Genomic DNA, 25,703 nt, shown 5'->3' with positions numbered 1-25,703 from the left:
TGTTAAGAGAAATTTAAACTCAACACCAATACTGAGTCCAGTAAACCAGAAAATATGCTTCTGGTGATTTGGGTGGAAGGCCATCTCCAGTTTAAGAAGCTTTATGTGCCGCTATCATCATTGTCTGTTATCCTTGATCTCCTTTGGGGAGGGGAAGGCGGGAAAGAGAGGACCTCTCCGACCCTTGGATTTTTCTTTTAAGCAGAGGCTAATAAAACAAAGCGCAAACTGACTGTCCTGAGGAGTCTGCTCACACCGCTGCCCCTTAGATCATTCCACAGACCCCTTGTCCCATCCCTTCTGGACAGACCCAGGAGTGACGAGGGTTCGGGTTCGGGAGGTGTGGTGTGGTGGGGGCTTGTGTGGCTGTAGCGGCCGGCTTTCCTAAACCCCAGAGCGGGATACTCGGGATCTGAGCAGAGGGGAAAGTCATCTAAGACGCTGCTTCTTTACAAGATCTGGGCACAGAGCTGCCCCTCCCTTCCTCCCTGAAGTTTGCATGAAGTGCACGTTAGGCTGTAATTAGGGGATTTGGGAGGAGAACTTTCCTGGTGACGCTTTGCTTTTCTTCTGCTCTTGGTGAGAAAGTGCCTCCTTCTTCCCAGGATCAGGACCTCTGCCATCCAGCGCCACAAAGAGACATTCTGCACACACACTCACACACACACACACACACACACACACATACACTCTCACACTCGCCCAGAGACAAACTTAAGGTGAGGAGAAAGAGCGCTAGCTTCACTTGATCTCCAGCTTCCAACTTAAGCAGAACTTGAGAGCATCCGAACTCCTGGATTTCAGGACAAGGTAAAACTTGCAAATTGTTTCCCCCTCTTTTGGTTATACCTTTGTGCCTTTAAGATTTCAGAGGGCAATACACATGCAATGTATATATACATTAAACAAATTTTATTCTTTTCTTTTGAATTTAGTTTTCATTTGAATTTAATGACACCTCAACTTTTAAAAAAGTTTCATATTGTCGGATAAAATATTTCACTACAATAAACAGGCTCAGTCTAAAAATGGAGAAAGAATTAACTCTAGTATCCTAGCTTCTGCTAGTGCTACTGTAAATCTGGTAGGGTCATGGTTTCCAAGTGGTGACTTTTCTATCTGTATCTCAACAACCATTTTTATAGCACCTGAGATGAAAAAAAGGATAGTATAGGCTGAAGGGAAAGGTGAGGAATGGGAATGTCCAGCCAGGCTTATGAATTTTGTTTCAGAGAATATATAGGGTTATGTGAAAAAGAAAGTTACTTTAGGCATAGGTAATACCTGTTAGATTAATAATCTTAGAAATGTTGCCATTTTTGGCCCAGGCTTCCTTCTCCAGCTAATTATGAAATTAAGATCATAGAATGATGATGCATTTCATATATACAATGATGTTGATGGATAATTTGAATGCACTGAAGAGAATTTATAGTCATAGTTAAGATTACTGTTAAAAGTTGCTTAAAGAAATTATTTGTATGTTGAGACTGTTCCCCACCAAAAACAAACCTAAACTTGTTTGGGCTTCGATTAAGTAGTTTTCTTCCATTGAATGTGACTGTTGTGTTCAAAATAAGATGGCTTATTAATTTGAGAATAAGTTGCTTTATTTTCATTTATCACTGGAAAAATACACACAGTGGCCAGTACATTTGGGAATTTTTAGGGTGGAAAGTGTTCCTGTACATGTTCCAGTGTGATGTCATAAAATCAAACATACTGGCTGGCTTCTTGGAAGCTAATAGTTCTCAAGAAATTAAGGCTGTGGATTGATTTCTAAATGAATGTAATATTTATTCATTACAATTGTAGTTTCTGGTAACTATTTCTATGTGATTATTTCTGTGTACTACATTTGCAGAGATTTTATACACATTTCAGTCATTTCAGTATTTTAATGGAATGGGAATATTGTTCTATCAAAATTATATCATAGTAGTTATCCTTGGAGAATTTTTAATGTGATATGATTCATAATTCTTATATCAGTTAACAAATTCCATTTACTTACAAAAATGTAAGTTTCCCTTCCATTCAGTAAAATATAATGTATACCAAAGGACTCTTCAGATATTAGCTTTAGTCTTTAGTCACTTTTATACCACCCATTTTAAAAAATTTAATTGTTTCAGCTAAGAAATGAATTTATATTTTTGTTGATGACCTCTTCCACTAAATTGGAAACAGCTTACAAACAGAACTAGATAAGAAGTAATTTTACTTAAGGCTAATTAAATGAACAAGAGATAACCAACAACCTCAACAGATCACTGGTCTACAGGAGGAATGTACCCAGAGGCCAGTATTCTCGACAGGAATGCCTGATGGGCCTGGGCTTTCTATGAGAAACAAGAAGGTGGGGAAACATTATGTACTTATTTATAAAATGAGCTATTTATTTTCAGCAAGGCCCTGTCTCTCAGAGGAATGACTGACACTGTAATTTAGAAGTACTGAAGAGACTTTCACAGAGAAGAATCAATTCATTATATCCCTAGTGGTTTCACTTCCTTTTCCTTCCTTTGGGAGCAAGTAACACATCCAGGATAAATACATTCACAGTACGCAGAAAGATACTTTATGAGTAAACGGTCTACTAAACAATCCTGCCTTTTAGCATCTTAGGTGTGGAATATTGGTATTTTCTGAACAGTTGAAGAAGTCCTTTGAATCTTAAGATAGCAATGCACTTCATCTTTGTAAAGATGAACAAAAGTTATATTCAGAAAATGACTCCCTTCCTTAGAAAATACTAGTTTTCTTTTTCGTTTCTTTTTGCCCCATGCACATTTTATTTCTCAGATTGCATTTTTAAGATAATGATCTCTCACCAGTTAAAATTCTGATGAAATACCAGGCAAATTTGAAAATAATTTTGATAGTGCTTCAAATTAATTTTCTGACATCCTGCAGCCATGATTAGTAACCATAGTACTTAGTCTATGTCATTTAAGTGTACTTAGCCTGTCATTTAAAGGTAACAAAATGCTGTTGGAAGAAGTAGGAAAGGATGGAAATCTGAATATACTTAGGATTTTAATCAATAGTGTTTAAGGAGGATTAGAGGAAACAGCTGGTTAAACAATTATTAGGAGTAGAGAGGACGAGGTGGTATAAATTAATAACGCATCTCTTTATTTACACTGTGAATGGGAGGGTCTGTGGTGATTAACTGTGTGAAGCATGGTCCCTGTGTGCCACCTAGTGGATAAGTCAAAGAAGGCTTTCTCACTGGCTTCTTAAAATACTCTTGACTCCCTCGGTTGACGTTTGTTGAACATTAACTACACGCCAGACGTTGGGATAGGTGCTCAGGGTAGAAAATAAAGCAAGTGATGTTTATATAAGTTAAAAATTAAGGTACAACTAAACAGTTTATGAAATCCCTAGTGGTTGTATTTAAGATCACTTTACTCTTTATTGGATACTTTACCATTAACTTTCTGCCTCCACAAGGATATAGCTTAATAACTGCAACTCACTTCTAATATAGGATTTGTTTTAGACAGACAGGTCATGGAATTGTTCAAGGACTGGTGGAAAGAGTTTGACCATCTTAAATCACTGTTCCTGAAATAGAAATAAATTTCTGTAAGGTTTAATGTTACTGAATTTAGTTGGGAAAATAACTACTAGCTTAAAAGGTTACCACACAGCTGCACATTTTGTTTCACATTCTTTGATTTTTTTATTAAATTGGAAAGGATAGTAGTACAAGTTGTTTTTGAGTAATGAGGTCTATTTTATAAAATATTGCTCTCAAACACTAATAATTAGCATGTAAAACAACTTCATCTATACTTGTTGTTCACTTGGAGTTTTGAAGCAGGAACCTGGCTTCCATGAAGTTAATCTAATAGAAAAAAAATTCTAGACAAAAACAATTACATGGAAAACCACCACTTGAAGGAAGCATTAAGATACCACAGAAGATTAGTCCATTTGAGTATTGCACTGAGAGTTTTAAAAACCTTTTCTTTAAAAGATATACGAATTATCACTCCAACTGGCTCTTTGCAAGTTATGTGACAATTGCAACAGTGATCAGGACAATCAGCATTAATCAATACAAGTTGTGAAATTCATATAGGAAGGTAAAATGCCCAGTAGAAAAAAATGATGAATTTGTTACGTGGGGAGCTTTGTAGGTGTAATCCAAAAATAGAGTTAGGCCTGCTATTGTGGAATGGAAGTTTCCTCTTTGGAAGAGTTTGGTTTTTGTATGGCAGGGAAACCTACACAGTGAAAGAAGGAGACCCGCTCATTAAGTTGTTTTTCATTAATATCATTTTTATAATTTCATTATAAAATTATAACCTGTGTTGATTGGAGGTACTGTTTGGAATTAGCATCACCAATTATATAAAATAAAGCACATTATCTTAATCTTTATTTCCAATAGATCATTATCTACCAGGAAAAAAACACATTCTGTTAATAATTTCATTGGATCATCCTTGTGATTTAGAATGAATTGCATACTCATTCTAGTGAGAGAGCTAGTGAGAGACTGCCTAAAAGTCAGAGGTCCTTAAAGTAGAAGTTTAATCATAACTTTTCTAGTTTTTGTTTTTTTTTCCTTGAGATGGAGTCTTGCTCTGTCACCCAGGCTGGAGTACAATGGCGTGATCTTGGCTCACTGCAACCACCACTCCCCAGGTTCAAGCGATTCCCCTGCCTCAGCCTCTCGAGTAGCTGGGACTACAAGCATGTGTCACCATGCCCGGCTAATTTTTGTATTTTTAGTAGGGACAGGGTTTCACCATGTTGGCCAGGTTGGTCTCGAACTCCTGACCTCAGGTGATCCACCCGCCTCGGCCTCCCAAAGTACTGGGATTACAGGCATGAGCTACCATGCCCAGCCTTCTTTTAAAGTTTTCTGCCATGTTACAAGAAGTTTTAATGATTTCGGATGACTTAAGGATACTAGACAAGAACAAACTCTGCAAGAGAAAACCAGCCAAGCTCTCTGAAATGGTCTGATGCTTATAGTTATATTGCCTTTGCTCCACATAATAACTTCTCCCACTGATAGAGACATGGAAGGAGATAGCTGTTATTAAGAGTTTTTAGCTATGTGTCTCAGAGATAGCCAGAATTTAAGTATCAAATGTTGCTGACTATTTTGAGACTCCACTGATTGTTTTAAGGCTTAACAGGGGTGACACCTGAGATCAGGGTATTGCTACAAGACCAGGAGACTATTTACAAAACAAAAAGAAAAATTCAGAGTAAAAATAACTTGGAAAACTTACTAAAGGGCTGGTTCTCAATCTGTTTAAGACAACAGAAATTTTCCCTTCTGCCCAATCTAACATCCGAAAAGAACACAATTTACTCTATTGGTTACTAAATTCCAATTACTATAATATCCAATTAAATTAAATAATATTCAAATTATGTTTATGGTAAGTCTAGATTTCCCTAAGCCTTTCACAAAGTCTTATGGATATTCCTTGGTTTTGTCTTCATTCATACTCTGTGAATTTTTTTCTCATTTTTGCTCTGTTATTTTGAATTTGGAGGATCACCTCATTTGATCATTCATTTATTCATTTGTTTATTCAACAAAAATGTATTGAGCACTGGCTATTTACCAGGCACTGTGCTAGTCCCATGTGATCCCCCTCACTTTACACTATGAAAATCCATTCTAAAATAATCAGAAAGTCAAAACTGATGTCATAAACCCGAAATGTTACAAGGTCCTGAAGTGTACTTTGAGTAACAAAAATAACTAAAAAATTCTGGCCTCATAGTTTTGGTATTAAGAAAATTTTGAGCATGCATTTTTAAAAATTATTTTCCCTTGTGTGCAAATGCTGAGCTGAGTGGATAACAGCTTTGTTTCTTGGCTGTGTGGACACAGATGGGCCTGGAAAGGCAGTTCTGACACTCCAAAACCCCGGGAGGACTAGGGTTCCAATAATATGTCTGCTTGGATGGACAGGAAACACAAAAATGCATTTGCACAGAATTGTTGTCCACCAGTATGAAACTAAAGTTCAGATTAAGCAAGAATGATTTAGTGCTTACCATTTGCACCAGGCAGGCACCACACTAGGTGTTGCATAGTAATTGGCTCAAGGAGTTCACAAACCAGTGGAGGAGACAGATGGATACACATCATGAATCACTAGTAAAATTTGCCAAGTAGGTGAAATTTGCCTTCCTAATTTCCTGGCTCCCTTTCTTTGCATTTACCCAAGCCTTCTAACCCCTCTATCTCATAAACCGAGACTCCTGCTCTCTACCCCTGCATCCCAGAGGATCTGATAGTTCTCTGGTTTATTGATTTCTTGACTACATTTAATTGTGAATGAGGTTCACTCATGCATTACACTTAAGTGTGAATGAGTTTCACTCATGCATTTACAATTTTAAGTCCTTTATTTCTTTAAAGTAAATGTTTTGTTTTCTGTAAAAAGAATTTAAAACATCTGGGAGCCTTCCCATCCTTACACCAAAGGGTGTAATTAAGCCTCATTCAATTCCCCAAGGTCTTCAGTCTCTCAGTTATCCCCACTCCCTGTGTGAGAACAGATGTATTCCCTCAAGGCCTGTTTCCTTCCAGAAATGTGAAGGACCATGTTAACTACTGGCTCCTTTCAGCTGAGCCTGATCAACCTGTTCTTCCACCTCCCCTAGCGCTTTAGCCAGACAGATCTCTCTTCCCTTTGCCCCAAGTGGCATACAACATCCATTCTGTTTTAACATTCCTGTTCACTTTGCCTTAACCTCTGCTCTAGATCCCCTCAGCCCTTCACGACAGTGCTTCAACTGTGGCCCCTGGACAGGTAGCGCATCCATAGCTTCTTAAGTTCTACAGTTTCGAGCCCTTATGCCACCCCAAATATCCAGGTTTAGTGGGAGGGAGCAGTGAGAATCCACATACTTGGTCCAAGAATTCCTCAAAGCCGTGGAGATGAAAAAGGAATATGCATAGGAGAAGCACAGGAATCAGCCATCATGTTGAAAATATGAGTCAAAGCCAACATCTTTTAAAAATATTTGCTCAGGTATGTAAGTACAGTAAAATTGGTTTCAGAGACATTTCAGTGTTGATGCTGATCATAGCTTCTGGAAAACTATGAAAAAAAGAAAACAGTGAAAATCTGCTTTGGCTTTATAAAAGTGAAATGAATCAGAGTCATTTGTTTAAATATCTTCTCAGTTTATGTTTAATTAGCATAATCATAGCCATATTTTATTAAGTATTTCATTAATTTATGTAGGGTTTTTTTATTATACCCCATTAGATTATGCTACCATCGTTTGGTGCTCTTGTAAGCTATTGTTCTGGTCTTACAACATAAAGATGTGCTCACAGCTTATTAAATTTCTAGGACTGATGACCCTGATTTAGAGAGGTGATTTCCTTTCCTGTCTTTCCAGTAGCCTAGAGGAGAGGGGTCATTAGCCTGCATTATTCACCTGGCTTGGAGATACGAATGCCTGACATCCTGTTACCACTGTTGGTGTCCAGCACGGTGCAGAACATGGGGCTTCGGGGGTGTCCTGACTTTCTATCCCAAGTGCCTATATTTCAGATGTCTGAATACCTCCAAACCCAAACCGTTCCCCAGCTCTGTTTTTGTTTCCTTATGTCTCTTCTTACCCACCAATGTTGTTAAATTTGTAAACTCTTTTAAGATGTAAATGATAATCACTACAATATAAAATTAATCATGTAAATAAAATTAATTGTTAATCTCAGTAAATCTCTAAGGAAAGCAAGACTGGAGGTGGAAAACCCATTCAGAGGTCATCGAAACAGCATAGGCATGACTGAATGGGATGCATTGACTGGATGTGGACGAGAAGTCTGAGATAGTGTGACTGTTTTAAGGATGGATGATTACCTGAGGAGGGATGCAATTGACTAAGATTAGGAATATAGGAAGAATAGAAGTTTCTGGGAGAAAATGATTAGTCTAATTTAGGAAGAAGTGCCAACAGGACAGCCAAAAACTCATAGGAGTTGAATGCACATTTCTTAAGTACATGGGAGAAGTCATGGCTGGAAATGGAGATTTGGAAGACTCTGGCATTAAAATGGTAGTTGAAAATCATCTGGAAGAGAGAAGGGATCGATCATCCCAGGGATATACTAAGGGAGAAGCAGTTAACCAAGAACTGAAACCCAAGGAAGAATTAGTAAGAATGAGTTTTGACATGATTTATGCATGAATTTAACTTTTTATTTTATTAACTATAAATATCTACTCAGTTGGATAACAGCAATGTTTATTAATCCTTACATCTCACAGTCCTAGTCAGTCCTCTGCATATAGAAGGTGCCAGACATGTTTGTTGAATTAAAGGAAATTAAAATGGTATTTCCGCGCCTTGATGCTCTAATGACAGATTTTCATAATGATAACCCTGAGTAAGACCCCAAAATGTCTAGATTATAGTTGTTTATTACATTTTGTCCAATACCGAACTAACTTTAAATATATGTTGCTGCATTTTGTTGTTTAAAAATCAGTAATCAATGTGTGGTGTAGATGGTAATTCACCAGAGTACTTGATTAACCATAGCCCATGTTGTTTAGCTTACCATATAAATAAGTTTGCCACAGAATGCAGACTAATTCAAGTCTATTTATAATTCGTTTTCTAGTTCCTTGATTCTGAAGGCTTCTAAACCTTAGGTCAGATTTGTAGTCCATAATCCTGGATTTCTCTGGACTTCTCAGCAACTTCCTTTTTTTTTTTGTCCAGGTTCTCCTCCCTCCCCTTATAGGACTGCTTGATAAAATACAAAAAAAAAAAAATTCAATCATTGAATAACTTTAAGTATTCCCCCAATATTTCATGGGACATATTTATACCAAAAAAATTCTTGTTTTTCTAAAGTTCATTTTTAACTGGATATTCTGTATTTTTTTTAACTAAACCTGACAACCCTATCCCCTACTTAAAGTTACTGTAACTAGAATATGCCAAATAAAAATTCTTTCATGAAATTTCTGAACACTCTCCTTCTACAGGTCAATGAAAAAAGTCACAGATTTTATTTTACTAGCGAGATAAATATATTAAAAAGATGATCTAAATAAAATTTTTGATCTAAAATATACTGATCAAGATGCAAACTTACAGAGCATTTATAACTATGACATTATATACACTATGTGCTAATAATTATCCTGAGAATGCCATCAATGTATATTCATGATCATGGTTTTTATTCTAGCTATTATTTTAAAATAATGTACATATTAGAAAATTAAACTTTTTATGCGCTCCATTTTCAAGTCAGCAGTAACGATAAAACAAAATAATCATTTTTAAATTAAGGACCATACATTCAGAAAAATATATATATAATGTACAACAGGTATAAATTCTAACTGCAGAATACCTGAAAAGATCGTGACCCTTGTTAATTACATGTTATATTGTGCTTGTGCTGCCACCTTGTGACACTTTGAGGTATTACCCAATGTAAAAGTCCAGCTTGACCATTTGGCCAATGTTAACATGATTCCTCATCCTTACATGATTAATATTTTCACTTTACCTAAAGTGCTGTATAATTTAATACAGAGAAAGTATCTTCAAGTATGTAATGCAAATATTTTCTGAGTCTGTCTGCAAATTAGTATATCATTCTTGAGTCAATCACTAAATTATATTCAGTACTGTCTGAATTTATGTTTTATGGATAAATTTAATTGTGTCTGTATGTATGTTCAGTTTACTTGACCTTTCAATCTGAATTTCCCATAGCTTCATGAACTTAACATTTCCAGAATTGAGCTCATTATTTTCCTTTGACCAAGCCTAGTTCGTGTCATCTCTCTTTATATATATCAAGACAATAAAATGTGTTAGTCAAACCAGAACACTTTTAAGAGTCAAAGGGGATGGCTTACTAATCATGATAACAAAAAAGGCATAAACAAAGACTGTCCCAAGGAAACTGGTCACTTACGTATAATTTAAAAATAATTATAGTACCAATCACCCAAATTAGAAAATTTGTTGTTCTCAACTACGGGTCCAGGGCAGTGAACTGGAATCTTTATCTCAGATTTTCTTCATTCCTCCTACCTATTCATTCCCTTTCATCTTCACTTCTTTCTTTGTTGTCCATCATGCTTGCCAGCATTCTCCATGTCCTTGTTCTGTTGTTTGCAAAGGGATCCAAAAAACAAAATCTTTTTTCATGATGAATCTAACTGCCCCCGTCCTCCACACTTGCTCCAATTTTCTGGGAACTGCTAAGAAAAGTAAATATCACCCTGCAGAATGGGACAACTTTAGAACTTTATGGTATTTGATGTCAGCTGTATCTTTCATGCTTTATGGCAGTTCTACCATATTTCTTAAAAGTCCATTGTTTCTTGAGCTCCCTGTAGCAGATGTGCAAGCCTCTCTAATTCACATGGAAAATAGAAGCCACCCTCTCACTGTCTTGCCTAAAACTAGCCTCTGGTCTGTACCCCCAATACATTATCTCTTTTTTCCTTTTTGTAGAATAATATTTTTTTAAATCTCCTTTACCTCGAAGAGCCCAGTGTGGATGTTGCCCCCGAGCTCTGGATCTCATTTCCTCCAGTTTTCTTGGATAAATCTCTATTTATTAGATCTATTCTCTCTTGTATTATCAACCTCTCCCACTCTGGTTATTTTTCTTTTTTTTCTTTTTTGAGACGGAATCTCTCTCTGTCGCCCAGGCTGGAGTGCCATGGCGTGATCACGGCTCATTGAAACCTCTGCCTCGTGGGCTCGAGCAGTTTTCCTGTCTCACCCTCCAGAGTAGCTGGGACTACAGGCGCCTGCCACCACACCTGGCTAATTTTTGTATTTTTAGTAGAGACGGGGTTTTGCCATGTTGGTCAGGCTGGTCTCGAAATCCTGTCCTTAGGTCATCCACCCGCCTCTGCTTCCCAAAATGCTGGGATTACAGACATGAGGCACCGCCCTCAGCCTATTTTTCTTATTGGCATTTCATCACAGTCAAATCTTCTTTATCTTAAAAACATAAACCTTTTCTAATGTCACATACCTTCTGTCAATCTTTCTCCTTTTCATGAGAGCCACTTTTTTTTTCCTGAACTACCTATGTTCACTGTCTATCACCTCACCCCCATCCTCTCCTCGACTTACTGTAATGAGCTTTCTCCCACAGCTACTCCATTGAAATGCTCCTCAGCAAGGTCAACAATTACTTTTTTTCAGTGCTTTTTTTGTGGCATTTTAATTCTGGTGACCATGTTCCCTTCACAACAATCTCTACCCTGGGCTTTGTGACGTCATTCTTTCCTAGATTTCAGGCTTCTATGGTTAATCTATCTCAGTCTCCATTTCAGGCTTCTAAAGAGAAGTCTACCGGCCTCTTGGCTGTTTGTATTTCAGTGGCTTCTGCCCAAGATGCTTGTCCCCACCCTACATATTCTCCCTGTGCACTTCCATCTACGTCCGTGCATCACACTGCACTCAGCTATGTGCTGGCGACTCCCACATCTTTAGATCTATCCAGTGAGTGTCTAAACCACCTGCACTAGCACATCTCACAAACCTGTCAAATTCCACAAGTCCATAATGAACTCTTTTTCTTTCTCCTGAATTTGAACCACCCCAATTTTATCTAGTTTAGTAAATAGCACCATTTTCTCTCCACTCAGTTTTCAAAAACAGGAACATAGGAGTCATCCTATGGATTCTGTCTCATAAATATCTCTCTCCATTAGCATAAATCCTGACCTTCATTATCATCCTCTCTTACTGAATTCCTGCAAACCTCACCCATCAGTCTCTGTGTCTCCCATCTTGTTACTTTCTAATTTATTCCCTCACACTGAAGCTAGAGTCACTGTTCTAAAGTGTAAATATGAAAATATCTCCCCACTTAAAGTGCTTCAATGTCTTTTCATTGCTGTGACAATTAGGTCCAAATTATTTTAAGTGATTTGCAAGGTTCTTAGTGACCTGGCTTGAGCTCTTAGCTGGAAAGCAGCCTCATCTAAACTTACCCAAAACAGTATGTTCACTGTCTGGGCAATGGGATCAATAGAAGCCCAAACCTCAGCATCATGCAGCATACCCTTGCAACAAACCGGCACATACACTCCCTGAATCTAAAATAAAAATGGAAATTTTGTAAAATAAATAAATTAATTAAATAAAATTACCCAATATACTAGCTGACAGGATTCAATGACCGAAAAAGCCAAGATAGTAAAACAGAAAATAGAAATAGACCAATAGGAGATGTAAATATTAGACTTTTCAGACATAGGCTTTATGTGATTAATATGCTTAAGAAATTAGATTATTTTTAGGAAAGCATTTTGCCTTTTATTTACTGTGTAAAAAGAACATTTGCCCAATATGAAAATAGGCAATACAGAAAAATACAAGCACACTACTTACACATTTAGTTAGTTGAATTCCAGATATCTCTGTGAGTTTAGAGAAATACATGGCTAGAAAGATAAACTGGGCTGAGCACGGTGGCTCACGCCTGTAATCCCAGCACTTTGGGAGGTCTGGAGTTCAAGACCAGCCTGACCAACATGGTGAAAACCCGTCTTTGCTAAAAATACAAAAAAAATTATCAGGGCATGGTTGCACATGCCTGTAGTCCCAGCTACTCGGGAGACTGAGGCAGGAAAACAGCTTGAACCTTGGAGGGAAGGTTGTAGTGAGCTGAGATCACGCCGCTGCACTCCAGCCTAGGTGACAGAGACTGTGTCTCAAAAAAAAAAAAAGAAAAAAAGAAAAGACAAAAGATAAACTGATAATTTTTAGATGTTTTATAGAAATGTTTTCATACTCCTCCTGCTGTTTCAAAGTGTAAATATTTTTAATGTAGCAGAAGGAAGAGTATCTACTATATAAGTAAAATACTTATTCTAATTTAGAATCCTTTTTTTTAACTTTTAGTTTAGTGGATACATGTAAAAGTTTGTGATATAGGTACTGGTGTCATGGGGGTTAGTTGTACAGATTATTTCATCATCCACATACTAAGTCTAGTACCTAATAGTTACTTTTCCTGCTCTTTTCCCTCTTCCCAACCTCCACCCTCAACAGACCCCATTGTCTATTGTTCCCTTCTTACAGTTCATGAGTTCTCATCATTTAGCTCCTACTTATAAGTGAGAACATATAGTATTTGGTTTTCTTTTCCTGTGTTAGTTTGCTAAGGATACTGGCCTCCAGCTCCATCCATATTCCCACAGAAGACATTATCTTGTTCTTTTTTATGGCTGCATAGTATTCCATGGTGTATATGTATCCCATTTTCTTTATTTAGTCTGTCATTAATGGGCATTTAGATTGATTTCATGTCTTTGCTATTGTCAATAGAGCTGCAATGAATATACGTGTGCATGTATCTTTGTGGTAGAATGATTTATATTCCTCTGAGTATATCCCCAGTACTGGGATTGCTGGGTGGAATGGTAGTTCTGCTTTAGCTCTCTGAGGACTCATCATACTGCTTTCTGCAATGTTTGAACTAACTTACATTCCCTCCAACAGTGTGTAAGTGTTCGCTTTCCTCCACAACCACACCAGCATCTGTTATTTTCTGACTTCTTAATTATAGCCATTCTGACTGTGTGAGATGGTGTCTCATTGTAGTTTTGATTTGCATTTCTATAATGACCAGTGATATTGAGCTTTTATAACATATACTTGTTGGCTGCATGTATGCCTTCTTCGGAAAAGTCTGTTGACGTCCTTTGCCCACTTTTAAATGGGATTGTTTGTTTTTCTCTTTTTTCTCCTGTAAATTTGCTTAAGTTCTTACAGATGTATAGTTTGCAAACATTTTCTCCCATTCTGTAGGTTGTTTACTCTGTTCACAGTTTATTTTGCTGTGCAGAAGCTCTTCAGTTTAATTGGATCCCATTTGTCAAATTTTGCTTTTGTCGTGATTGCTTTTGGTGTCTTTGTCATGATATCTTTGCCTGTTCCTGTTTCCAGGATGGTATTGCCTCAGTTGTCTTCCAGGATTTTTACAGTTTTTAGTTTTACATTTAAGTCTTTAATTAATCTTGAGTTGATTTTTGTATATGGCTTAAGGAAGAGATCCAGCTTCAATCTTCTGCATATCGCTAGCCAGTAATCCCAGCACCACTTATTGCATAGGGAGTCTTTTCCCCATTGCTTGTTTTTATCAGTTTTGTCAAAGATCAGACGGTCGTAGGTGAGTGGTCTTGTTTGGGGACTTTCTATTCTGTTCCATTGCACTATGTGCCTGTTTTTGTACCAATACTATGCTGTTTTGGTTACTGTAGCCCTGTAGTATAGTTTGAAGGTGGATAATGTGATTCTTCCAGCTTTCTTCCTTTTCCTTAGGACTGCCTTGGCTATTTGGGCTCTTTTGTGGTTCCATATGAATTTTAAAATAGTTTTTTCTAGTTCTGTGAAGACTGTCACTGGTAGTTTGATAGGAATAGCATTGAATCTATAAATTGCTTTGGGCAGTATGGTCATTTTAATGATATATGGATTCTTCCTATCCATAAGCATGTGAAGGATATTTTTCCATTTGTTTGTGTATTCTCTGATTTCTTTGAGCAGTGTCTTGTAATTCTCACTGTAGAAATCTTTCACCTCCCTGGTTAGCCGTATTCCTAGGTACTTTGTTCTTTCTGTGTCAATTTTGAATGGGATTGTGTTCCTGATTTGGCTCTTGGCTTGGCTCCTGGTGGTGTATAGGAATGCTAGTGATTTTTGTATGTTTACTTTGCATCCCAAAACTTTGCTGAAGTTATCAGCTGAAGGAGATTTTGAGACAGAACTATAGGGTTTTCTAGATATAGAATCATGTCATCTGCAAACAGAGATAATTTGACTTCCTCTCTTCCTATTTGGATTCCCTGTATTTCTTTCTCTTGCCTGATTGCTGTGGCTAGGACTTCCCATACTATGTTAAATAAAAGTGGTGAGAGAGGGCATCCTTGTTTTGTGCTGGTTTTCAAAGGGAATGCTTCCAGCTTTTGCCCATTCAGTATAATGTTGGCTGTGGGTTTGTTATAGATGGTTCTTCCTATTTTGAGGTATGTTCCCTCAATACCTAGTTTATTGAGAGTTTTTAACATGAAGCGATGTTGAAATTTATGGAAAGCCTTTTCTGCATCTATTGAGATAATCATGTGGGTTTTGTCTTTAGTTCTGTTTATGTGATGAATCACATTTATTGATTTGTGTATGTTGAACCAGCCTTAAATCGTGGGTATAAAGCCTACTTGAACATGATGGATTAGCTTTTCATGTGCTGCTAGATTCAGTTTTCAAGTATTTTGTTAGGGATTTTTGCATCAATGTTCACCAAGGATATTGGCTTGAAGTTTTTTGATGTTGTTGTTGTGTCTGTCATGTTTTGGTATCAGGATGATGCTGGCCTCATAGAATGAGTTGGGGAGGAGTCCCTCCTTCTTGATTTTTTGGAATGGTACAAGCTCTTTCTTGTACATCTGGTGGAATTTCGCTGTGAATTCACTTGGCCCTGGGCTTTTTTTTTTTTTTTTTGGTTGGTAGGCTATTTATTACTGATTCAATTTTAGAGCTTATTTTAGGTCTTTTTCAGGGAATCAGTTTATTCCAGGTTTAGTTCTAGGAGGGTGCATGTTTCCAGAAATTTATCCATCTTTTCTAGGTTTTCTAGTTTGTGTGCATAGAGGTGTTCATAGTAGTTTCAGATGGTTGTTTTTATTAATATTTCTATGGGGTCAGTGGTAACATCCTCTTTGTCGTTTCTAATCATGTTTATTTGGATATTCTCTCTTTTCTTCTTTATTACCCTAGTTAGCAGTCTATCCATCTTATTAATTTTTTCAAAAAACCAACTCCTGGATTTGTTTATCTTTTGAGTGTTTTTCTGTGTTTCAGTTTCCTTCCATTTAGCTCTGATTTTGATTGTTTTTTGTCTTCTGCTAGCTTTGGGGTTGATTTATTCTTGCCTCCCTAATTCTTTCAGTTGTGATGTTAGTCATTAATTTGAAATCTTTCTAACTTTTTGATGTGAGAAATTAGTACTATGACTTTCCCTCTTAACACTGCCTTAGCTGTGTCCCAGAAATTCTGGTATGTTATGTCTTTGTTGTCATTAGTTTCAAAGAACTTAATGATTTCTGCCTTATGCGTTATTTACCCAAAAGTCATTCATGAGCATGTTGTTTAATTTCCATGTAATTGTGTGGCTTTGAGCAATTTTCTTTCTTTCTTTCTTTCTTTTTTTTTTTTTTGCAACATTTCACTCTTGTCACCCGGGCTGGAGTGTAATGATGCGATCTCGGCTCACTGAAATCTCCGCCTCCCAGGTTCAAATGATTCTCCTGCCTCAGCCTCCCGAGTAGCTGGGATTACAGGTGCATGCCACCATGCCCAGCTAATTTTTGTATTTTTAGCAGAGACAGGGTTTTGCCATGTTGGCCAGGCTGGTCTCAAACTCCTGACCTCAGGTAATCCACCTGCCTCAGCCTCCCAAAGTGCTGGGATTACAGATGTGAGCCACTGTGCCTGGCCAAGCAATTTTCTTAGTCTTGACTTCTTTATTTATTGCAATATCGTCTGAGAGTGTGTTTGGTACGATTTTGCTTCTTTTGCATTTGCTGATCATTGTTTTATGTCTAATTATTGGCTGAGTTTTAGAATGTGCCATCTGTTGATGAGAAAAAAAATGTATATTCTGTTGTTTTTGGATGGACAGTTCTGTAGAGGTCTATCAGATCCATTTGCTCCAATGTTGAGTTCAGGTCCTGAATATCTTTTTTAATTTTCTGCCTTGATGATCTGTCTAATACTGTCAGTGGAATGTTGAACTGTCCCACTATTACTATGTTGGAGTCTTATGTCTCTTTGCAGGTCTCTAAGAATTTGCTTTATGAATCTGGGCGCTCCTATGTTGGGTGCATATAAATTTAGGATAGTCAGATCTTCTTGGTGAATTGAACACCTTATTATTATTTAATGCCCTTCTTCGTTAGTTTCTGATCTTTGTTAGTTTAAAGTCTGTTGTTCCAAAATTAGGATTGCAGCTCCTGTTTTTTTCTGTTTTCCATTTGCTTAGTAGATTTTCTTCCATCCCTTTATTTTGAGCTTATGGGTGTTGTTATGTGTGAGGTATCTCTCTTGAAGGCAGCATACCATTGAGTCTTGCGTTTTAATCTAGTTTGCCACTCTGTGCCTTTTAAGTGAGAAATTTATCCCATTTACATTCAAGGTTTGTATTGATATATGTGGATTTGATCCTGTCATGTTGTTAGCTAGTTATTATCCTGACTTGTTTGTGTGGTTGCTTTATAGTGTCACTTGCCTGTATATTTAAGTGCGCTTTTGTATTAACTAGTAGCTGTCTTTCCTTGCCATACTTAGTGCTCCTTTCAAGATCTCTTGTAAGACAGGTCTGGTGGTAATGAACTCCCTAAACATTTGCATATCTGAAAAAGATCTTATTTCTTCTTCACTTAGGAAGCTTAGTTCAGCTGGACATAAAATTCTTGGTTGAAGATTTTTTTTTTTTGAGACTGTTGAATATAGGCCCCCCAGTCTCTTCTGGCTTGTAAGGTTTCTGCTGAGAGGTCTGCTGTTAGTATGATGGGCTTCCCTTTTCTAGGTGACCTGCCCTTTCTCTCTAGTTGCCTTTAACATTCTTTTTTTTCATTTTAATCTTCGAAAATCTGATGATTATGTGTCTTTAGGATGTTCTTTTTGTGTAGAAACTTGCAGGGGTTCTCTGTATTTCCTGAAGTCAACTATGGCCTCTCTGGGCCTTTCCCAAAACTTGCCAGAGAGGCCAACAGTCAAGTTCAGGAAATACAGAGAAATCCTGCTAGATTCTAGGATGATATCCTGAAATCTGCTTTCCAAGTTGTTGGCTTTCTCCCCATCCCTTTCAGGAATGCCAATGATTTGTAGATTTAGTTTTTTTACATAATCTCATACTTCTTGGAGGTTTTGTTCATTCTTCATTCTTTTTTCTTTATAAGTCCTCATAAGTCTGACTGTCTTATTTCAGAGAGACAGTATTCAAGTTCTGAGATTCTTCCCTCAGCTTGGTCTATCATGCTGATAATACTTATGAAAAATATGGAACACTTTACTAATTTGTGTGTCATCCTTGCGCAGGGGCCATGCTAATCGTTCCAATTTTAGTGTGTGTGCTACTTAAGCAAGCACAGAAATTAGATATTAAAGTAGAGAATTTTAAAAAAAGAACTGGAAACTACAAAAAAACATTCAAATGGGAATCCTAGAACTAAAAACAATGTAATGACTAAAATTAAAAACTCAATACATGAGTTTAGGAAAGTTTAGAAACATTGAGGAGGTGATTAGTAAACTCGAAAATAGGTCTGACAAAAGTAACCAGGCTAAAATTGGAGAGAAAAATGAAACTTCCAGGAGCAGGGGGCAGTGGTAGTAAAAGACATGTGAGATATAGAAATAGGCATCTCAGATGGAGTAAACGCAAATGGGGCAGAAAAAATATTTTAGGAATAATGTCTGTGGCTGTCCAACAAGTCACAGATTCAGGAAGCACTGCAATGCCCCAACAGGATAAACACCAAAAAGTAAAACACCCACACCCAGGCATGGCATAAGAAAATTGCTGGAGGCCAGATATGGTGGTTCACACCTGTAATCCCAGCACTTTGAAAGGCTGAAGCAGGCATATCTCTTGAGGTCAAGAGTTCAAGACCAGCCTGGCCAACATGGCAAAACCCCATCTCTACTAAAAATGCAAAAATTAGCCAAGTGTGGTAGTGCATGCCTGTAGTCCCAGCTATTAGGGAGGCTGAGGCGGAGTCTTCAGTGAGTTGAAATTGCTCCACTGCACTCCAGCCTGGGCAACAGGGCGAGACTGTCTCAAAAAAAAAAAGGAAAACTGTTGGGGAAAAAAAAAGAGGGCATATTGAAAGCTTTCAGAAACAAAAGACACTAGACAGACTAACGAGTAAGAAAATCAGCTACTTGGAAAATTTCCTTTTCTTTCCACTTTAAGAAATGCCAAAAATCAGTGGGTTGGCTTGACTATGTTCTGAGTAACCCTTATCTTCATGGCCTGCTTTCTCTGAGAGACCAAACCCTTCAAGCCTAGAGGGATTATCAGTGTGCCTAGCTCCCTGAAGATGCTGTGCTGAGATAAATTTTAGTGGGGACTCAGTTCCTGCAGTCTTTGTAGATGCTCTACAGTCTTATTGCTAACAAGCCAAAATTCTGGAAGCAGTTTGAGATGTTCATATCCATCTTTATCACTATCTAATGTAATTTTAAGTTATAAAAAGAAAAATGATGACTGAAAAGTTTATAATTTATACAGGATATTTGACAATGTTATATCTATTTTTTTAAGCCATGAAAGGCAGGCCAAAGTAAAAGCCAAATTTATCACAAAGATTTCAATCATTAAAATCTCTCAGGATATCTAACTTCTCTTCCCAAACATTTATGCAGTTCTACTCCTCTAATTCTGAGCTCACACACTTCTCTCAAGCAGGAATCCCTTATCATTTTATCCCTCCCACCTGAAACATGGCTCATGCTTGCATCATTCATGTAACACTTCCTCCCGGTAACCTTGCATTGTGCCACTAGCTGGAATTAGTCACTTCTTTCTCATTTCTCTCTTAATATTTTATTCGTATCTCGATTACTTCATATAGATTTTGTGTGTGTGTGTGTGTGTGTGTGTGTGTGTGTGTTTTGTCGAAGTCTCGCTCTGTCGCCCAAGGTGGAGAGCAGTGGAGCGATCTCAGCTCACCGCAACCTCCGTCTCCCGGGTTCAAGCAATTCTCCTGCCTCAGCCTCCCAAGCAGCTGGGACCACTGCGTCTGGCTAATTTTTTGTACTTTTAGTAGAGACGGGGTTTCACCGTGTTGGCCAGGCTGGTCTTGATCTCCTGACCTCAGGTGATCCACCCGCCTCGGCCTCCCAAAGTGCTGGGATTACTGGCGTGAGTCACCGTGCCCCGCCTCATATACTTTTTCATGTGTTGAATATAATCAACTGTTGAAATGTCTTTTATTTATTTATAGTGTCTTTGTTAATGAGTTGTTTTATCCATCTTTACATGCTTCAAAATTCTGAGCTGAAAGGTCAGATTTGAAACTGTAGAGATCAAAGGACCAAATGTGTTCCAAACACCCACCTACTCTCAAATCCCCTGTGTAATACAATAGGCAGATGTTTGTTGATCTGCCTAAACACCTGCGGTAGCAGAAAGCACTGTGTACTTCACAGGGCAATTCATTTCACTTTTAGATGACTTATTAGGAAATTCTTCCTGACAGTGTGCAAAATTTGATTTCTTGACTTCCACCCACTTGGTCCAGTTTTGCTTTGTGAAGCTACACGAAATAAGTTTAATAGCTTTTCCATATTTGGGATGTCTATTTCTAAATGCAAAGCATTATGTTTTTCCTGCAAAATTTTGTTATTTTTGTCACATCGTTCCAAATTTTGCAGATGGTTCTATTCTAGCTCTCAAGTCACATTGCAATTAGTCTAGTATTAGCTTTACAACCCATATACAGGCTTTGAGCCTTGGAACTATAAGACTAAAAGGAAAACTCTCATTTATATTAACATCACTTGAAAGTAAACCTCTTGACTGATAGTGTAACAGAATTACAGAAATTAATAAGATAATGTCCTTGTCACTGGGAAGGTCGCCTTTTATTAAACTAATAGCTAGTGCACCAGATATATGGAAAATAAATGTTAACGCAGAGTTGAAAAACTTTATTTTGAAAATAGAAGGCATTAATCATCTGCACTCTTTTACTGTGTCCTTATTTCATTACATATGGTTACTCTTTCAAATTAATCTTCAGAGAGCAGAATGAGAGGAGCCTTGCACCATCGTTGACTATCTGCACCCTTAAACTGATAGATCATAGCAAAAATTGAAACCTAGCTTAGTCTAATAGTCATTATGAATGGTAGTGCATTAGCTGCCTAAAAGTAAAAAAAAAAAAAAAAAAAAAAAAGTTTGAAAGGAGAGTTTGAGACATAAACAGTTAAAGGAAAATACCACTTTACTGTAATTGGTATAAAACAAAATGTGACCTTAATTTATATTACTATGTATTCTTGGCAAATTTTTCTCCTCGTTTGCAAAATTTTCTCCTTTCTCTATTCCTCCTTGCCTGCACCAGATGACAGTGTCCATGGTGAGGATGAGAGGTGAACAGTATTTGACTTCTGCATAATAATATTCTAAATTTTGAATCGTGATGGATATTGCTATAAGCCAGTAGCTGTCACCTCAAACTGATGGGTGGGAAAAGGGTCCTTCAGGAATGACACATTGGCAATAATTGGAAATCCATTCTTTTCTCTTTTAAAAAGAAAAGTGTTTGTATGCAGTATCAGAGTAGATACATGTAATTTTTGTTGTGGTGGTGGTGGTGGTGGTTGTCTTTTTTTTTGAGATGGAGTCTCACTCTGTCACCCAGGCTGGAGTGCAGTGGTGCAATCTCAGCTCACTGTAACCTCCGCCTCCTGGGTTAAAGTGATTCTCCTGCCTCAGCCTCCCAAGTAACTGGGACTACGGGCATGAGCCACCATGCCCAGCTAATTTTTGTGTATTTACTAGAGATGGGTTTTCACCATGTTGGCCAGGGTGGTCTCCATCTCTTGACCTCATGATCCACCCACCTCGGCCTCCCACAGTGCTGAGATTACAGGTGTGAAGGTGTAGTTTTTAAATAAAACAATTGTTTCAGTTTACCAGCAGGAAGCATTTTGGTACTCTGCTTTTAATGTTAAAGTAGAAGTGTTGTTTGCTTCATGCTCCTATTGTTATCAATAGTATAATTGGTTGTTAAGCTTATTATCAGAAACTATGGAACATGATTGATTTAATGTTCGGTATATCAGAAATCAGGTATTTATTTGTTTACACATTTCACCTATGTAGCAGAATGTTCCCGTGAATCACAAATCTGAATTTTTGGCATATTGGTGAACAGGACAGGAAAATTAGATCTGAATGGGTGGTAAAACTTTTTTTATCATCTGGGCTCTGATACACAATTGGAAAAACATGTAAGCATACATAAAATGCCTTATAGTATATTGACTGTGGAGTTTAGATCTTAACATAATTATATTCATGCTCTGGGGAACATTTATACCTTTTGATTAAAGATCTCTCAGTAGCAGAGCAGCTTTCTAACTAGCCCACAAGATTTCTGCTAGAAGTAAAACAGTAGCATCCTAGGCCGTGGTGATTTACAATCTGAACTGTACATTTCCTTCTTAAGGACACCTTTGCTGGAAGGCGTCATTCAGAGTGAGCAGCCACTATGTACATTGCCCTAACAAAGTGGAGTCACTGTATAGTTTTAACAAACATTTTGGACACATTTGAGAAAAATAATCTCCTTCAATAGTTGTTTGATGGTAAAGTACACTGCATTTAATATTCTATGTTTGGCTATTTACATTTTCAAAGCCTCTTCCTTTTATGTACTCTTTGAATGACAAAGCTCACTTTTTACTGCCTTAGCACCTTTTATTCACCAGTGGTTAATAATTTATACACAACAGTGAATTTGATGTTAAATATCTTATATACTAAATGGGAATTAAAAACATATTTAACAAGTTTTTAAAAAATTTAAAATAGCATATTCTCTGCTAAAAATATTATACTTCTACTTAATCAAGAGATGCTGCTCTTTAAATAGAATTGAGTATCATGTATAAGATACCGTATTAGAAAAATTTTGGAGAAACCTTCTATATCCATGCTGATGAAGTTCAAATTCATTTCACTTATTTTAGAAATTGTACTATGGGGTCAAGTAGACCTGAATTTAAATTCCAATTAAGATTTTTACTGTGTATCAGTTCTGCACCTTGTGCAAATTACTTAAGCCCTGAGTTTCATTATCCATTATAAAATAGAATTTTTGACAGTATTTGCCTCATAGTGTTTGTAGCCAAGATACTGCCAAGATAATATATGTAAAGCACCATAGAAAGTAATGAACAATTGGTAGCTATTTATATTATTTTCATGAACTACTACTAGGGGAACTATAGGTGGATTTCTTATAATAATAATGGCAGAAGAATTCATTAAAGAAAACACTGATAGATTTAGTTTCATAAATTCTCATTAATTCTAGACATAAAAACTATAAATCAAAATACAGGGAAATTTTTTAACATATGCCACAGAAAAAGAAGCAGTATCTTTAATATGCAAAGAGTTTTTAAAAATCGATAGCAGATTTTTGACAAGAGTACCAAGAAAATTCAGTGAGGAAAGTATACTCCTTACAAAGCAGGAAAAGAAAAGAAAAAAATAACATACAATGGGGCTCCAGTATGTCTGGCAGCAGACTTCTCAGTGGAAAACTGAGATGCTGGGAGAAGTAGACAGACCCAGACATAGAATGAAATTGGACCCTACCTCACATCATAAACAAAAATTCGTTCAAAATAGATTGAAGACTAAATATAAGAACTAAAACTATAAAACTTTTGAAGACAACATAGGTGTAAATATTAATGACCTTTGATTAAGCAGTGGTTTCCTAGATATGATACCAAAAGCCACGCAACCAAAGTGATATTAATAAATGAGGCCTCATTAGTACTTCAAAGGACAATATCAAGAAAATAAAAAGACATCCCAAAAGATTGGGAGAAAAATATTTGCCAATCTTATGCTAGTATATATCCAGAATATATAAAAAAATTCTAATTCAACAATTAAAAAATAAACAGCCCAATTAAAAAATGGACAAAAGATTGGAATAGACATTTCTCCCAAAGAGATGTACAAATGGCCAATTAGCACATCAAGAGACAGTCAACATCATTAGTCATTAGGAAAATACGAGTTATACCGCTAACGAGATATCACTTCATACCCCCTAGGATGGCTATAATGAAAAAGGCATACAATAATAAGTGTCAGTGAGGATGTGGAGAGTGGAGAAATTGGAACCCTCATGCATGGTTGCATGAACATAAAACAGTGCCATGCTTTGGAATACAGTTCGGCAGTTTCTCAAAGAGTTCAACATATAGTTACCATATTCCATTGCTAGGTAGATAAGGCCCAGAATTCAAAAAATATGTTCATACAAAAACTTGTGCATGGATGTTAATAGCAGCATTATTCATTAAAGCCCAAAAGTGGAAATAACTCAATTGTCCATCAACTGATGAACAGATAAATAAAATGTGGTACCTATATAGATGGAATGGAATAGTATTCACACATAAAAAGAATGAAGTACTGATACTTGCTACAGAACGAACACTGAAAACATTATGCTAAGTGAAAGAAGCCAGGCATAAAAGGACCACAAATTATATGATTCAATTTACATCAGTCAATATATCTGTTTCTATGAATTTGCCTATTCTAGATGATTTGTTGAATCATCTAGAATAGACTCATTGAATCATCTAGAATATTCATTGAATATTCATTGAATCATTAAATTCATTGAAATCATTGAATTCATTGAATCATTTAGAATCATTTAGAATGGCATCCATAGAGACAGAAAGTAGATTAGTGGTTGCCAGGAGTCCTGGTGGGGGAGGGAACAGGGAATAACAGCTCATAGGTACACAGTTTCTTTTAGGGGTGATGGAAATGTTCTGGAAACAGGTAGTGGTAATGGTTGCACAACTTGAGGAATGTACTAAAAACCACTGCACTGTATGCTTAAAGAGTGCATTTTATGATATACAAATTACATTAGTTTTTTAATGTTTCAAAACTCAATAGCAACTAATAGGCAACAGTTAAAATACGGCAATTCACAAAAGGAGAAATGTAAGTGACTGATGAGCATGGACAAAATTTTTTTATGTCATTTGTAATTAGAGCAAAGCAAATTAATACAAACATAAGCCTACCAAATTTTTGTCTATCAAATGTATATATTTAAAATTATACACAGGCAAGAGTATTTTCTTTATTCAATCTATAGGTAGAAATAAAACTTGAGAACCTTTCTGAAGAGCAGTTTGGCCATATGAATGAAATTCTTTTTAAAATTTTGTATCTGATCTTTTTGTATACCACATTGTAAATACCATACTCTCTTAATTACTATAACTTTATTATAAATCTTAAAGTCAGGTAGCACAACTCTTTGTGCTTTCAACTTTGCTTCTTTCTTTTGTAAATTCCTTTTCTAAAAAATTTTGGCTATTCCAGGGAATTTACATTTACATATGAATGTTAAAATTACCTTGTACCTTTCTACCAAATGTGGGCTAAAATTTTGATTTGAATGCATTGAATTTATGGGTCAGCTTGGGAAGACTGAATCTCTTAATGATATTGAGCCTGTTTTATGAAAATACCGTATCTTGCCATTTATTTATGTCTCATTTAATTTATCTGAACATGTTTTGTAACTTTCAGAGTACAATTTGCATATTTGTTGGCTATTTTTCCCTAAATATTTTTATGCTTTGGTATATGGTATTCTTTAAATTTCAATTTTTGATTATTCATTGCCAGTGTATAAAAATATAATGATGTTTGCAAATGGATCATATATCCAGCAACTTTTAAACTTAGTTTATATGTTACAGTAGCTTTTTTGTAGACTTTTTATGATTTTTCTGTGTAGACTGCCATGTTATCTGTAAATAAAAAGTTTTAATTCTTCCTTTCCAATCTGTTTGACTTCTATTTCTTTTTCTTGCCTTAATTCCACTCTCTGGGAACCTCCACTAGGATGTTT

The 25,703-nt window shown here is 36.6% G+C and overlaps 1 protein-coding gene, 1 long non-coding RNA gene and 1 pseudogene across 5 annotated transcripts in view; 1 reads left to right on the top strand and 2 right to left on the bottom strand.

Moving 5' to 3' along the window:
* Positions 1-444: 444 nt before the first annotated feature.
* HAPLN1 (hyaluronan and proteoglycan link protein 1) overlaps positions 445-25,703 on the top strand; it is an 82,912-nt gene continuing 57,653 nt past the window's right edge. Inside the window, exon 1 of the mRNA XM_019028627.4 lies at positions 445-810. The gene's annotated coding sequence lies outside the window, so the exon portion shown is untranslated. The remainder of the gene's footprint in view (positions 811-25,703) is intronic.
* On the bottom strand, positions 3,434-11,271 carry LOC109027088 (uncharacterized). 4 transcript variants are annotated; one of them, XR_010133876.1, is made up of 5 exons: positions 11,125-11,271; positions 10,066-10,232; positions 8,567-8,757; positions 6,899-7,091; positions 3,434-3,573 (listed from the first exon to the last, which is right to left on the bottom strand). It is a non-coding gene; the product is annotated as an uncharacterized lncRNA (long non-coding RNA). The 4 variants fall into 4 exon arrangements; XR_002006235.4 differs by lacking the exon at positions 3,434-3,573 and adding an exon at positions 3,678-4,238; XR_010133875.1 differs by lacking the exon at positions 3,434-3,573 and adding an exon at positions 3,678-4,238 and having other exon boundaries at positions 8,567-8,754.
* LOC115934757 (uncharacterized) lies at positions 18,055-18,150 on the bottom strand (annotated as a pseudogene).

This window comes from Gorilla gorilla, chromosome 4 (assembly GCF_029281585.2).
Source record: "Gorilla gorilla gorilla isolate KB3781 chromosome 4, NHGRI_mGorGor1-v2.1_pri, whole genome shotgun sequence".
Lineage (NCBI taxonomy): Eukaryota > Metazoa > Chordata > Mammalia > Primates > Hominidae > Gorilla > Gorilla gorilla.
The sequence above is the reverse complement of the archived record's forward strand: the minus strand, read 5'-3'. Positions and strand labels throughout refer to the sequence as shown.